General features: G+C 40.4%; 1 pseudogene; it reads right to left on the bottom strand.

Moving 5' to 3' along the window:
- Window positions 1–1,360: 1,360 nt before the first annotated feature.
- LOC100350136 (olfactory receptor 8C8-like) lies at window positions 1,361–3,364 on the bottom strand (annotated as a pseudogene).
- Window positions 3,365–16,601: the final 13,237 nt, after the last annotated feature.

Below are 16,601 nucleotides of genomic sequence, written 5' to 3'. Positions count from 1 at the left end.
TTCCCTTTGCAAAAGGAAACCCTGGTTACACAACCAGGGCAACAAAGAGCAACAAAGACACTTGACATCGCATGTGGCTCTTGATACTGTAAGCAGGAATATCATTGTGTATTTTTCATCACAATCACAGATACAATCCACATATAAATGCAAAAATTATCAATATTTCAATTCTATTTATCAGAAAGTATCAGTTGACCGAGGCCTTGTTGTTTTGGGTGGAGTTTGAGAAAGGTGGGCAGAACCGTGAGCCTTACCTAAGCATCAATAACAATAGAAACTTAATCCAATAAAGTATATGGTCCCTATATAGATATGAGGCTAAAAATCCAGAACTAGAACCATTACTGAAAGAACCCTAAAAAATTGACATCTGTACCATGTCCACAAGTTCTGTCATGGCTCCTGTTTTAATGCAGTTTTAAGTAGTAAGATACTTGAATGAGGAAAGCACTCTATGTAGTAGTTTCAGAAGAGGAAGAAAGAAATGAAACGAACACATCAGATAGTTCCCAATGCCTTGCCTTGCCTTGAATAGTAAATACACATAAGAAATAACTAGTAAGTAGGTTACCTTTAGATAGGAAAGAATATCAGCTCAGTGTCTGCATCAGGTATAAAGATGGAAACTGGGGCAGAGCCCCCTTGGGACTAAGGTGACCCTCATCCAAGAAAAGACACACGTAGCTGTATTGCATGCAGAGAGGAGAAGGTGTTTTAGAGTAGAAATCCTGCCAAGTCTATAGAAAGAAAGATGAAGAGAGGAAAGAAAGAGATTAGAAATGTCGCTCCCCGTCTTCGCAGAGGAACGACACAGGACCCTGCGCTGTTCTTTCGTCTGCTCGGCCCTCCCCGGGTTTGCTGCTGGTTCTTCCCGGGTTGGCTACCGTCCCTTCCACCTCCGTGGAAGGGCGGTTCTCCCTGCCACTTTCCCCACTTCCGCGGGGGAGCGGCACACCGCCGGCCGGCTCTCTCGGGGGCTGCACAGGTGTTCCTTCAGATAGATGTTCCTGGTGCATGTTGTCTCTCTCCTCCTTTATAGTCCTCTTCCACCAATCCCAACTCTGCTACCCACACGCCGAGTACGCTGCTCTCCTCCAATCAGGAGCAGGTCCTGCTGTTTATTGGTTGAACTGGAGGCAGCTGAGTAGAAGCTGTTTCCTCCTCTCCCAGCGCCATATTGTGGGAGAGCAGATGCATAGAATAAGTCTTAATTCCAGTAACAGTCTAGTCCAAGTTGCTCCCAGTTGCTCCCCACAAGAAGGAAGTTTACGAGGAGGTGTAGGAAGAGGACAAAAAGACCTAGCCACGGAAAAGGACCAACTCAGCCCTAGCAGTGCTGCTTAATTTGTAATTCTCTTCAGAGTTTTCTTCAGAGCAAGCTGACATCCTTGTTTCTGAGGCTATAAATGAGGGGGTTCTGCATGGGCACTGCGAGAGTATAAAACACAGAGAAAAATTTTCCTTGGCTGAAAGATTCAGCAGAAGATGTCTTCACATACTCAAGCAACCCAGATCCATAGAACAGGCCCACAGTTATGATATGGGAACCACAGGTGCGGATGGCTTTGGACCAACCTTTTGCTGGAGACATGTGAATGACTTTAAAAAGAATGAAAGCATAAGATACTAAGATAATGAGGCTCGATGCAATGATAATGGTACCTACAATGACAGAGCTGGCAAGCTCATTGGCATACGTACCGCTGCAGGACAGCTGAGGCAGGGGGAAGATGTCACACAGGTAGTGGTTGATGATTTTGGAATCACAAAAGGTGAGCCTAAGCATAAACCCCTTTATGTGTGGACCATAGCACCAGAAAACCCCTTCAAATATGAACCAGACATCAGCAGAAAACAAACCTTTGGGGACACAACAACTGTGTACTTCAGTGGCTTACAGATGGCCACATAACGATCATAGGCCATGGCTGTTAGCACGTAGCACTCAAAGTTGACAACAAAAAGCAGAAGAAAAAGAGTTGAGCCATGCATTCTGGAAAGCAGATGATGTTGCCCTCTGAAATAAAGCCCATCAGCATTTTAGGGGTTAAGACAAATGAATAACAGACATCAATGAAGGACAGGTTGCAAAGAAAAAAGTCCATGGGGGTGTGAAGGTGCAAATTCAGGCATATTAGAGTAACTAAGCTCAAGTTGCCCAGCACAGTGACCACTTAGTTCACCAAGAACAGAAAATACAGGGGCAGTTGGAGCTCAGGTTGCTCTGACAATCCCACAAGAACAATCTCCACCACTGACGAGTTTTTTCCCTAGCCATTCACTTCACCAGTAGATCTGTGAGCAGAGGAATACAAGGTGATATTAACAACGAATTCTCATTTTTGTCTCCAGAGGGGAAGGACCTTCAGGGCTATCTGAAGACTCAAGCAAGATCTCCAGGAGCGAGTTTTCTTAGGCTGATTCCTGAGGGTTCCCCACCTCCTCCTTCCCTCACCTGTGTGTGTTTGTCTGACCAGGAAGAATGCTGATACACTTCCCGGGGTCTCCAGACTTCATTCCCCTGTACTCCTCAGTCGTCACTGAGTGCTGACAAGAGCAACACATAGGTGGTAATCCTCATAACCCTTCATTTATATAGTTTTGGGTTTGAAGGGAAATTATTAAAAGAAAGGTAATTCAGTGCTCACCTTTCTTTCTCAGCAAGCCTCACTGGGCTGCACATTGAGGGCTCCTCCTCTCCACTCTACTGTGGAGACAAAGCTTCTAATGATGAAAGAAGTTGTAGCATCATCAATGACTTCACCCTTTGAGATATTAGAAGAGCTATGATAGAGGATATGCCATGATTGCTATTTAAGAGTTTTCCCAGAAGTTTTTTTTTTTTTTTTCTTTCCTTGCCAGAGGTAAACAATAATCCTTTAAAAAGCTCCACAATAGGAAAACTTTCACTTTAGGAGCGGCAAGATGGTGGAATAGGAAGAGAGCACACTGATTGTCTGGGAAGAGACAGTTTAATAAAAGTGGAGATACTGCAGGTTCAAGGAAGAGTAGGGGAATAAACAGCAGAGGAAACTCTTCCAGAACTAGTGATTCACGGTGGACCTTCATGGATTGCGTGGGAGACCACAGCTTGGGACACCAGTGGCAGAATCAACGCACCAGTGCTGGAACGTGAAGTGAACCGAACCTCCATAGCCTGAGACACCAGCAGGAAAGCAGAAAGAGGAGTTAGAGGGAATGAGGCTTGAAACACCGTGGGGAAAAGCTCAACAGGCTAACTAGAAGAGAGAGGGAAAAAAAAAAAAAAACAAAGTGACCGGTACAGACACGAGTTTCTCTCTCTCCACTCACCTCTCAAAGGCAAGCAAGACAAACAGCAGGAGCCATTTTGGACATACATCATAAGCGGCTCACCTCAGGACTGCACCCGCCCTCAGCCAAGTAGAAAAACCTGACTCTGTGGGTGGGGGATGGGGTGAAATAACAGGAGATCAGGACCTAGTGAATGTGTGGTGCTGATGAACTGAGACTGTGAAAAAAGAGACGGTGGGGGAGAGAACTCATGGAATTCATGTGAGTACTCTCCAGAGACGCTACAATTCGGCAACCTTGGCAACCCAGTGGGAGACGGCAGAAGAATTGGAGTCCACACTGAGGGTAGAACAGATTCCCTATGTGGTCCGTGGGAAAGAGCTTCTGATCTCTGGCTCCTGTGGGTATATCACCTGCTTACGACCTTCAATTCTGCTCAGTTGTGTGGAATTACTTCCCTTCTGAATCAAAAAAAAAAAAAAAAAAGAAAGAAAAAGAAAGAAAGAGAGAGAGATTTACCACGCCTAACCTGGGAGTGTCACCTTTGGCACACCCTTAACCCTTAACCCTGAGGAACCAAACAGAGCTCTCGGGCCACACCCATCTCAAGCCTCTAACGCTCCATTAAAAGCAGACAGTCCACTTAATACAGTCATAGTATAACAAGAAAAAAACACCAAAGCGAGGGAAGAAGAATCCAAAGAATATCTCCACAATGCTAAGCAACAAACGCAGAAACTGAGGAACAAGAACAAGGAAGACATTATGAAGAAGACACCCCAAGCCAAGATTATGAAGATGATGAGATGGAAGAAATGCAAGATACTGATTTCAAAGAATTTATGATTAGAACAATTAGAAGTTTTCAAAAACAATGCTTGAGCTACGGAAATCCTTACTGGATAGGATAGAAAATCCCCTTCAAGAAAATGAAATCTTAAGGAGGAATCAAAATGGAATGCAGAAACTAGTAGAACAGGAAAGTGTGATAGTGAAGAGAAATCAAAATGAAATGAAGAACTCAATAGATCAAATGACAAACACATCAGAGCCTTAAAAACAAAGTCAGTGAAACAGAAGAGAGAGTATCGGACATAGAAGACAGAGCACAGGAAAGTTTACAGTCAAACCAAAGAAAAGAAGAGGAAATTAGAAATCTAAAAAATATTGTTGGGAATCTACAGGATACTATTAAAAAAACCCAACATTTGGGTTCTAGGAGTTCCTGAAGGCATGGAGAGAGAGAAAGGATTAGAAGGCCTTTTTAGTGAGATAGTTGCAGAAAACTTCCTGGGTTAGGAAAAGGACAGAGACATCCTAGTACAGGAAGCTCATAGAACCCCTAGTAAACATGACCAAAAGAGAGCCTCACCACGACACGTTGTAATCAAACTCACCACAGTGTAACAAAAAAAAAAGATTCTAAAATGTGCAAGAGAGAAACATGAGATTACTCTCAGAGGATCTCCAATCAGACTCACAGCTGACTTCTCATCAGAAACCCTACAGGCTAGAAAGGAATGGCGAGACATAGCCCAGGTACTAAGAGAAAAACTGCCAGCCCAGAATATTTTATCTTTGGGAAATGGCAGGGCAAAGTTACCACTTATCAATAGTCATATTGAACGTTCATGGCCTGAACTGTCCCGTTGAAAGACACAGATTGGCTGACTGGGTTAAGGAACAAAACCCATCTCTTTGCTGCTTACAAGAAACACATCTTTCCAACAAAGATGCATACAGACTGAAAGTGATAGGCTGGAAAAAGATATACCATGCCAACAGAAATGAAAAAAGAGCAGGCGTAGCCATCTTAATATCGGACAACATAAATTTTAACACAAAAACTTAACAGAAACAAAGAGGAGCACTATATAATGATTAAGGGATCAATTCAACAGGAAGATATAACAATTATCAATGTATATGCACCTAATTACAGGGCACCCATTTATTTAAAAGATCTGCTAAGGGACTTAAAGGGAGACAGACCCCAATACAGTAGTACTGGGGGACTTCAATACTCCACTCTCAGAAATAGACAGATCAACAGGACAGAAGATCAACAAGGAGACAGTAGATTTAAATGACACTTTAGCCCAAATGGATCTAACAGATATCTACAGAACTTTCCATCCTACCCATAAAGAATTTACATTCTTCTCAGCAGTACATGGAACCTTCTCTAGGATTGACCACATGCTAGGCCATAAAGTAAGTCTCAGCAAATTCAAAAGAATTAGAATCATACCATGCAGCTTCTCAGACCATAGAGGAATGAAGTTGGAAATTAGCAACTCAGGAATCCCTAGAGCATATGCAAGCACATGGAGATTGAACAACATGCTCCCGAATGAACAATGTGTCATAGAAGAAATCAAAAGAGAAATCAAAAACTTTCTGGAAGTAAATGAGGATAACAACACAACATATCAAAACTTATGGGATACGGCAAAAGCAGTGTTAAGAGGAAAGTTTATATCAATAGGTGCCTACATCAAAAATTGGAAAGGCACCAAATAAATGAGCTTTCAGTGCATCTCGAGGATCTGGAAAAACTGCAGCAAACCAGACCCAAATCTAGTAGGAGAAGAGAAATAATTAAAATCAGAGAAGAAATCAACAGGATTGAATCAAAAAAAAAATTACAAAAAATCAGCCAAACAAGGAGCTGGTTTTTTGAAAACATAAACAAAAATGACACCCCATTGGCCCAACTAACTAAAAAAAGAAGAGAAAAGACCCATATCAATAAAATCAGAGATGAAAAAGGAAATGTAACAACAGACACCACAGAAATAAAATGAATCATCAGAAATTACTACAAGGACTTGTATGCCAGCAAACAGGGAAACCTATCAGAAATGGATAGATTCCTGGACACATGCAACCTACCTAAATTGAACCATGAAGAATTGGAAAACCTAAACAGACCCATAACTGAGACAGAAATTGAAACAGTAATAAAGGACCTTCCAACAAAGAAAGCCCAGGACCAGATGGATTCACTGCTGAATTCTACCAGACATTTAAAGAAGAAATAACTCCTATTCTTTCCAAACTATTCAGAACAATCGAAAAAGAGGGAATCCTCCCAAATTCTTTCTATGAAGCCAGCATCACCTTAATTCCTAAGCCGGAAAAAGATGCAGCATTGAAAGAGAATTACAGACCAATCTCCCTGATGAACATAGATGCAAAAATCCTTAATAAAATTCTCTCCAATAGAATGCAACAACACATCAGAAAGATCATCCACCCAGACCAAGTGGGATTTATCCCTGGTATGCAGGGATGGTTCCATGTGCGCAAAACAATTAATGTGATACACCACATTAAAAGACTGCAGAAGAAAAACCATATGATTATCTCAATAGATGCAGAGAAAGCATTCGATAAAATTCAATACCCTTTCATGATGAAACTCTAAGCAAACTGGTTATGGAAGGAACATTCCTCACTACATCAAAGGCATTTATGAACAACCCACAGCCAACATCCTATTGAATGGGGAAAAGTTGGAAGCATTTCCACTGAGATCTGGTACCAGACAGGGATGCCCACTCTCACCACTGCTATTCAATATAATTCTGGAAGTTCTAGCCAGAGCCATCAGACAAGAAAAAGAAATTAAAGGGATACAAATTGGGAAGGAAGAACTCAAACTATCCCTCTTTGCAGATGACATGATTCTTTATTTAGGGGACCCAAAGAACTCTACTAAGAGACTATTGGAACTCATAGAAGATTTTGGCAAAGTAGCAGGGTATAAAATCAATGCACAAAAATCAAGAGCCTTTGTATACGCAGGCAATGCCATGGCTGAGGAAGAACTTCTAAGATCAATCCCATTCACAATAGCTACAAAAACAATCAAATACCTTGGAATAAAATTAACAAAGGACATTAAAGATCTCTACGATGAGAATTACAAAATCTTAAAGAAATAGAAGATACCAAAAAATGGAAAAAATCTTCCATGCTCATGGATTGGAAGAATCAATATCATCAAATTCTCCATTCTCCCAAAAGCAATTTATACATTCAATGCTATACCAAACAAAATACCAAAGACCTTCTTCTCAGATCTGGAAAAATGATGCTGAAATTCATATGGAGACACAGGAGACCTCGAATAGCTAAAGCAATCCTGTACAACAAAAACAAAGCTGGAGGCATCACAGTACAATATTTCAGGACATACTACAAGGCAGTTGTTATCAAAACAGCATGGAACTGGTACATAAAAAGATGGACAGACCGTTGTAACAGAGTAGAAACATCAGAACTCAATCCAAACATCTACAGCCAACTCATATTTGATAAAGGATACAAAACCAATCCTGGAGTAAGGACAGTCTACTCAATAAATTGTGCTGGGAGAATTGGATTTCCACATGCAGAAGTATGAAGCTAGACCCCCACCTTTCACCTTACACAAAAATCCACTCAACATGGATTAAAGACTTAAATCTACGACCTGACACCATCAAATTATTAGAGAACATTGGAGAAACCCTGCAAGATATAGGTACCTGCAAAGATTTCTTGGAAAAGACCCCGGAGGCACAGGCAGTCAAAGCCAAAGTTAACATTTGGGATTGCATCAAATTGAGACGTTTCTGTACTTCAAAAGAAACAGTCAGGAAAGTGAAGAGGCAACTGACAGAATGGGAAAAAATATTTGCAAACTATGCAACAGATAAAGGGTTGATAACCAGAATCTACAAAGAAATCAAGAAACTCCACACCATCAAAACAAACAACCCACTTAAGAGATGGGCCAAGGACCTCAACAGACATTTTTCAAAAGAGGAAATCCAAATGGCCACAGACACATGAAAAAATGTTCAAGATCACTAGCAATCAGGGAAACGCAAATCAAAACCACAATGAGGTTTCACCTCACCCCGGTTAGAATGGCTCACATTCAGAAATCTACCAACAATACATGGTGGAGAGAATGTGGGGAAAAGGGACACTAACCCACTGTTGGTGGGAATGCAAACTGGTTAAGCCACTATGGAAGTCAGTCTGGAGATTCCTCAGAAACCTGAAGATAACCCTACCGTTCGACCCAGCCATCCCACTCCTTGGAATTTAGCCACAGGAAATGAAATTGGCAAACAAAAAAGCTGTCTGCACATTAATGTTTATTGCAGCTCAATTCACAACAACTAAGACCTGGAACCAACCCAAATGCCCATCAACAGTAGACTGGATAAAGAAATTATGGGACATGTACTCTATAGATTACTATACAGCAGTCAAGAACAATGAAATCTGGTCATTTGCAACAAAATCGAGGTATCTGGAAAACATTATGCTGAGTGAATTAAGCCAGTCCCAAAGGGACAAATATCATATGTTCTCCCTGATCAGCGACAACTAACTGAGCACCAAATTGGAAACCTGTTGAAGTGAAATGGACACTATGAGAAACAGTGACTTGATCAGCCCTTGTCCTGACTGTTGATGTACAATGTAATACTTTATCTCTTTTAGTATTTTTTTTGTTCTAGTACTATTTGTTGAACTGTGTAATTAACACACAATTATTCTTAGGTGTTTAAATTTAACTGAAAAGTAATCTCTGTTACATAGATAAGAGTGGGAATAAGAGAGGGAGGAGATGTACAATTTGGGACATACTCAATAGGACTTGCCCCAAATGGTGGAGTTGGAAATGTGCCAGGGGATTCCAATACAATCCCATCAAGGTTTCATGTACCAATGCCATCTCACTAGGCCAAGTGATCAATTTCAGTTCACAATTGGTCACACTGATATGTCTAAAAGTCAAAGGGATCACACAAACAAGACGAGTGTCTGCTAATACTAACTGATAGAATAAAAAAGGGAGAGGACGAGCCAACATGGGAAGCGGGATACACCACAGACTCACAGAAGGGCAGATGTCCTAAACAGCACCCTGGCCTCAGAAACAGCCATTAAGGTATTCAGATATGGTGGAAGTTCCCATGAGAGTATTTTAGGCATGGAAAACCATGACACTCTGGCAAAAAAAAAAAAAAAAAGTAAACTAAATGAAAAATCAAAGATCTCTGCGAGTGAGATCCCAGTGGAAAGAACAGGGCCATCAAAGAAGGAGGTACTTTTCTCTGAAGGGAGGAGAGAACTTCCACTTTGACTATGACCCTGTCTGAATAAGATCGAAGTCAGCGAACTCAAAAGGCTTTCATTGCCTTGGCAACTCATGACTAGAGGCTAGGGAGATTACTGATGCCATAAACAAGAGTGTCAAATTGTTAAGTCAACAACAGGAGTCACTGTGTACTTACTCCTCATGTGGGATCTCTGTCCTTAATGTGTTGTCCAATGTGAAATAATGCCGTAACTAGTACTGAAAACAGTATTTTACACTTTGTGTTTCTGTGTGGGTGCAAACTGATGAAATCTTTACTGAATATATACTAAATTGATCTTCTGTATATAAAGATAATTGAAAATGAAAAAAAAAACTCCAGAATAGTCATCTGATTCATATGAAAATCTGTACCATGTTTCATAGTTCTGAGACAAATGAGTAGAGGTGCAAAACACTCTTCCTGACTTCAAGTTTTCTTCCCAAGTTGGATGAGCCCCTTGAGGGCAGAAATTACTGAGCATGTGTTTACACTCTGTGCATCATAAACCCAGCATCAGATCTTTGGGGACTCAAATTTCTACTCAATTTACCAACAAGAATTCCTCCTAATCCTCAGTGCAAAGTAGTGCCCATTCTCCCTACAGAGCTCTACAGGAGGAAAGTCACTATCCCTAATGCTGCCCTACAAGCACCTTGGGACAGCAGTAATTAATATTAAATCATAAAGTTAATACCCCACATACTTGTAGATCTCATCCCCTCAAACAAACATTGAAGCGAAGTGATTCATAAAGTTCAATGAGCCTCAAAGTTACTGAGCTGAATCCAAACTTCTCATCTTCCTGATTTGAGACTGTAGACAAGTGATATTGTCTCTGTCTCTCTCTCCCTCCCTCCATATATGTGTGGATATATGTGTAATATATGTACATATTATATGTAATAATATACATTATATATGTACATGACATATACATATATAAGTAATATATGTATATATTATATTCAATATAATATGTGTATATTGTATATGTTCTATATATGTAATATATACACACATATATCCGGGTAGACAAAGAACAGGGTTTATTAAAATCTGTAACATTGTAAGATTGTATCTAAGTGTAAAGTCTCTCTCTGTCTCTCTCTCACACATACACATACACACACACACACACACACATACACCTGTGCATATTAGTAATGGAGTTAATAAGAGAAGTGTATCATTGGGTTATTATAGGAATTAAGTGAAATAATTAACATAAAGTAATGCTATGTGCCTGAACCGTGAAAACAGCCCAGTGGGTTATAAGTATCTCTTTCTCTGTTTGTCCTCTATATTCATGCAAACCAGGATTTCTCAGCTTTGGCACTACTGACACTTTTATTTTTTTTTTAACTTTTATTTAATGAATATAAATTTCCAAATTACGACTTATGGATTACAATGGCTTCCCCCCCATACCGCCCCTCCCACCCACAACCCTCCCCTTTCCCACTCCCTCTCCCTTTCCATTCACATCAAGATTCATTTTCGATTATCTTAATATACAGAAGATCAGCTTAGTATACATTAAGTAAGGATTTCAACAGTTTGCTCCCACACAGAAACATAAAGTGAAAAATAATAGATGATTTTTTTAAATGATGATGAAATCAGATCAGACCTATTGTCATGTTTAATCCCAGCGAGAGTCAAGTTGGGAATTGATAATTTCTTCTTTTTTTTTTTTACAGAAGATCAGTTTAGTATGCATTAAGTAAAGATTTCAACAGTTTGCACCCCCATAGAAACACAAAGTGAAATATATTGTTTGAGTACTCATTATAGCATTAAATCTCAATGCACAGCACATTAAGGACAGATATCCTACATGAGGAGTAAGTGCACAGTGACTCCTGTTGTTGACTTTACCAATTGACACTCCTGTCTATGGCATCAGTAATCTCCCTATGCTCCAGTCATGAGTTTCCAAGGCTATGGAAGCCCCTTGAGTTCTCCGACCCTTATCTTGTTTAGACAAGGTCATAGTCAAAGTGGAGGTTCTCTCCTCCCTTCAGAGAAAGGTACCTCCTTCTTTGAAGACCTGTTCTTTCCACTGGGATCTCACTCACAGAGATCTTTTGCCAGAGTGTCTTGGCTTTCCATGCCTGAAATACTCTCATGGACTTTTCAGCCAGATCCGAATGCCTTTAGGGCTGATTCTGAGGCCAGAGTGCTATTTAGGACATCTGCCATTCTATGAGTCTGCTGAGTATCTCACTTCCCATGTTGGATCACTCTCCCCTTTATTTATTCTATCGATTAGTGTTAGCAGGTACTAGACTTGTTTATGTGCTCCCTTTGACTCTTAGTCCTTTCATTATGATCAATTGTGAACTGAAATTGATCACTTGGAATAGTGAGATGGCATTGGTACATGCCACCTTGATGGGATTGAATTGGAATCCCCTGGTATGTTTCTAACTCTACCATTTGGGGCAAGTCAGCTTGAGCATGTCCCAAATTGTACATCTCTTCCCTCTCTTATTCCCACTCTTATGTTTAACAGGGATCACATTTCAGTTAAATTTCAACACTTAAGAATAACTGTGTATTAATTACAGAATCTCCTGACTGTTTCTTTTGCAGTACAGAAACTTCTCAATTTGATGCAATCCCAATAGTTAATTTTGGCTTTGACTGTCTGTGCCTCCCGGGTCTTTTCCAGAAATTCTTTGCCTGTGCCAATATCTTGAAGGGTTTCTCCAATGTTCTCTAGTAACTTGATGGTATCAGGTCGTAGATTTAGGTCTTTAATCCATGTTGAGTGGATTTTTGTGTAAGGTGTAAGGTAGGGGTCTTGCTTCATGATTCTGCACGTGGAAATCCAGTTTTCCCAGCACCATTTATTGAATAGACTGTCCTTGCTCCAGGAATTAGTTTTAGATCCTTGATCAAATATAAGTTGGCTGTAGATGTTTGGGTTGATTTCTGGTGTTTCAATTCTGTTCCATTGGTCTATCCATCTGTTTCTGTACCAGTACCATGCTGTTTTGATTACAACTGCCCTGTAGTATGTCCTGAAATCTGGTATTGTGATGCCTCTGGCTTTGTTTTTGTTGTACAAGATTGCTTTAGCTATTCGAGGTCTCTTGTGCCTCCATATGAATTTCAGCACCATTTTTTTCCAGATCTGAGAAAGTCTTCGGTATCTTGATTGGTATTGCATTGAATCTATAAATTGCTTTTGGGAGAATGGACATTTTGATGATATTGATTCTTCCAATCCATGAGCATGGAAGATTTTTCCATTTCTTGGTATCCTCTTCTATTTCTTTCTTTAAGGTTTTGTAATTTTCATCGTAGAGATCTTTAACGTCCTTGGTTAAGTTTATTCCAAGGTATTTGATTGTTTTTGTAGCTATTGTGAATGGGATTGATCTTAGAAGTTCTTCCTCAGCCATGGCATTGTCTGTGTATACAAAGGCTCTTGATTTTTGTGCATTGATTTTATACCCTGCTACTTTGCCAAAATCTTCTATGAGTTCCAATAGTCTCTTAGTAGAGTTCTTTGGGTCCCCTAAATAAAGAATCATGTCATCTGCAAAGAGGGATAGTTTGAGTTCTTCCTTCCCAATTTGTATCCCTTTAATTTCTTTTTCTTGCCTAATAGCTCTGGCTAGAACCTCCAGAACTATATTGAGTAGCAGTGGTGAGAGTGGGCATCCCTGTCTGGTACCAGATCTCAGTGGAAATGCTTCCAACTTTTCCCCATTCAATAGGATGTTGGCTGGGGGTTTTCATAGATTGCTTTGATTGTAGTGAGGAATGTTCCTTCCAAACCCAGTTTGCTTAGCGTTTTCATCATGAACGGGTGTTGTATTTTATCAAATGCTTTTCGGCATCTATTGAGATAATCATATGGTTTTTCTTCTGCAGTCTGTTAATGTGGTGTATTACATTGATTGTCTTGCGCACATTAAACCATCCCTGTATACCAGGGATAAATCCCACTTGGTCTGGATGGATGATCTTTCTGATGTGTTGTTGCATTCTATTGGCGAGAATTTTATTAAGGATTTTTGCATCTATGTTCATCAGGGAGATTGGTCTGTAATTCTCTTTCAGTGCTGCATCTTTTTCCAGCTTAGGAATTAAGGTGATGCTGGCTTCATAGAAAGAATTTGGGAGGATTCCCTCTTTTTCTATTGTTCTGAATAGTTTGAGAAGAATTGGAGTTAGTTCTTCTTTAAATGTCTGGTAGAATTCAGCAGTGAATCCATCTGGTCCTGGGCTTTTCTTTGTTGGAAGGGCCTTTATTACTGTTTCAATTTCTGTCTCAGTTATGGGTCTGTTTAGGTTTTCGATGTCTTCCTGGTTCAATTTAGGTAGGTTGCATGTGTCCAGGAATCTATCCATTTCTGATGGGTTTCCCTGTTTGCTGATGATTGTTTGATGATTCTTTTTATTTCTGTGGTGTCTGTTGTTACGTTTCCTTTTTCATCTCTGATTTTATAGAATTGGGTCTTTTCTATTCTTTTTTTAGTTAGTTGGGCCAATGGGGTGTCAATTTTGTTTATGTTTTCAAAAAACCAGCTCCTCGTTTGGCTGATTTTTTGTAATGTTTTTCTTGATTCAATCCTGTTGATTTCTTCTCTGATTTTAATTATTTCTCTTCTCCTGCTAGATTTGGGTCTGGTTTGCTGTAGGTTTTCTAGATCCTTGAGGTGAATTGAAAGCTCATCTATTTGGTGCCTTTCCAATTTTTGATGTAGGCACCTATTGATATAAACTTTCCTCTTAACACTGCTTTTGCTGCATCCCATAAGTTTTGGTATGTTGTGCTGTTATCCTCATTTACTTCCTGAAAATTTTTGATTTCTCTTTTAATTTCTTCTATGACCCATTGTTCATTCAGGAGCATGTTGTTCAATCTCCATGTGTTTGTGTATGCTCTAGGGATTCCTGAGTTGCTAATTTTCAACTTCATTCCTCTATGATCTGAGAAGCTGCATGGTATGATTCTAATTCTTTTGAATTTGCTGAGACTTGCTTTATGGCCTAGTATATGGTCAATCCTAGAGAAGGTTCCATGTACTGCTGAGAAGAATGTAAATTCTTTAGCTGTAGGATGGAAAGTTCTGTAGATATCTGTTAGATCCATTTGGGCTAAAGTGTCATTTAAATCTACTGTCTCCTTGTTGATCTTCTGTCCTGTTGATCTGTCTATTTCTGAGAGTGGAGTATTGAAGTCCCCCAGTACTATTGTATTGGGGTCTAAGTCTCCCTTTAAGTCCGTTAATAAATCTTTTAGATAAACCGGTGCCATTCACGTTCAATGTGACTAATGATAAGTGGTAACTTTGCCCTGCCATTTGCCAAAGATAAGTTCTAATATATGCTTTGAATTCCCTGTGATCTTTTGCTGTGAGGTTTCCTTCCTTGGTTTCCTTCCTTTACCTTCTTTCATATTGATGACCGTGTTTCTTTGTTTCTGTGTGTAACACATCTTTAAGCATCTTTTGCAGTGCTGGACGAGTGGCAACAAATTCTTTCAATTTCTGTTTGCTATGAAAAGTCCTTATTTCACCTTCATTCACAAATGATAGCTTTGCAGGATATAATATTCTGGGCTGGCAGTTGTTCTCTCTTAGTACCTGGGCTATATCTCACCATTCCCTCTTTTGGTCGTGTTTATTAGGGGTTCTGTGGGCTTCCTATACTAGGATTTCTCTGTCCTTCTCCAAACCTGGGAAATTTTCTGCTAATATCTCACTAAAAAGGCCTTCTTTTCCTTTCTCCCTCTCCATGCCTTCAGGAACTCCTAGAACCCGAATGTTGGGTTTTTTAATAGTATCCTGAAGATTCCCGGCAATATGTTTTAGATTTCTAATTTCCTCTTCTTTTCTTTGGTCTGACTGTATCCTTTCCTGTTCTCTGTCTTCTAAGTCCGATATTCTCTCTTCTGCTTCACCCATTCTGTTTGTAAGGCTCTCTATTGTGTTTTTCATTTGATCTATTGAATTCTTCACTTCAGTCACTATCACAGTTTCCTGTTGTACTAGTTGTTTCATTTCATTTTGATTCCTCTTTAATATCTCATTTTCACGAGAGAGATTTTCTATCTTGTCCATTAAGGATTTCTGTAGTTCAAGAATTTGTTTTTGAGAACTTCTTAATGTTTTTATCAATTTTTTGAGATCTGCTTCTTGCATTTCTTCTATGTCATCATCTTCATAATCTTGAATTGGGGTGTCTTTTTCATTTGAGGGCGTCATGGTGACTTCCTTGATTTTATTACCTTGGTTTTTGCATTTGTTATTTGGCATATTGGAGATATTTGGTTTCTTCACTGTGGTGCTTTTTCTTGTTATACTATGACTCTAGATTAAGTGGACTATCTGTTTTTGATGGAGCCTTAGGGCTTGAGATGGGTGTGGCCTGAGAGCTCTGTTTGGTGTGCCAAAGGTGACACTCCCAGGTTAGGCGTGGTAAATCTCTCTCTCTCTCTCTCTTTCTTTTTTTGATTCAAAAGGGAAGTAATTCCGCACAGCTGAACGAAGTTGGAGGTAGTTAGCAGGCAAATGATATACCCACAGGAGCCAGAGATCAGAAGCTCTTTCCCAAAGACCACACAGGGAATCTGTTCGGCCCTCAGAGTGGGCTCAAATTCTCCTTCAGTCTCCCACTAGGTTGCCAAAGTTACGGAATTGTAGCGTCTCTCGAGAGTACTCATGTGAATTCCGTGAGTTCTCTCCCCCACCGTCTCTTTTTTCACAGTCTCAGTTCAGTAGCACCACAAATCTGCTGGGTCCTAATCTCCTGTTAATTCGCCCCACCCAGAGTCAGGTTTTTCTGCTAGGCTCAGGGCCGGTGCAGACCTGAGGTCACTCTGCTTATGACGTATGTCCAAGATGGCGCCTGCTCTTTGTCTTGCTCGCCCTTGAGATGTGAGCGGAGAGAGAGAAACCCGTGTCCGTACCAGTCACCTTTCTCTCTCTCTCTCTCTCTCTCTCTCTCTCTTCCAGTTAGCCTGGTGAACTTCCCCCCCCCCCCCCGGGGGTCGTTCCCTCTAGTCTCCTCTCTCCGCTTGCCTGCCAGTGTCTCGGGCTATTGAGGTTCGGCTCACCTCGTGTTCCAGCGCTGGTGTGTTCAGTCTGCCGGTGGTGTCCCGAACTGTGGGCTCCCACGCTCTCCACGCAGGTCCGCTGAGAATCACTCGTTCCGGAA

The sequence above is a fragment of the Oryctolagus cuniculus genome, chromosome 1, assembly GCF_964237555.1.
Source record: "Oryctolagus cuniculus chromosome 1, mOryCun1.1, whole genome shotgun sequence".
NCBI classification, from domain to species: domain Eukaryota; kingdom Metazoa; phylum Chordata; class Mammalia; order Lagomorpha; family Leporidae; genus Oryctolagus; species Oryctolagus cuniculus.
This window is presented reverse-complemented; position numbering and strand designations above follow the sequence as displayed.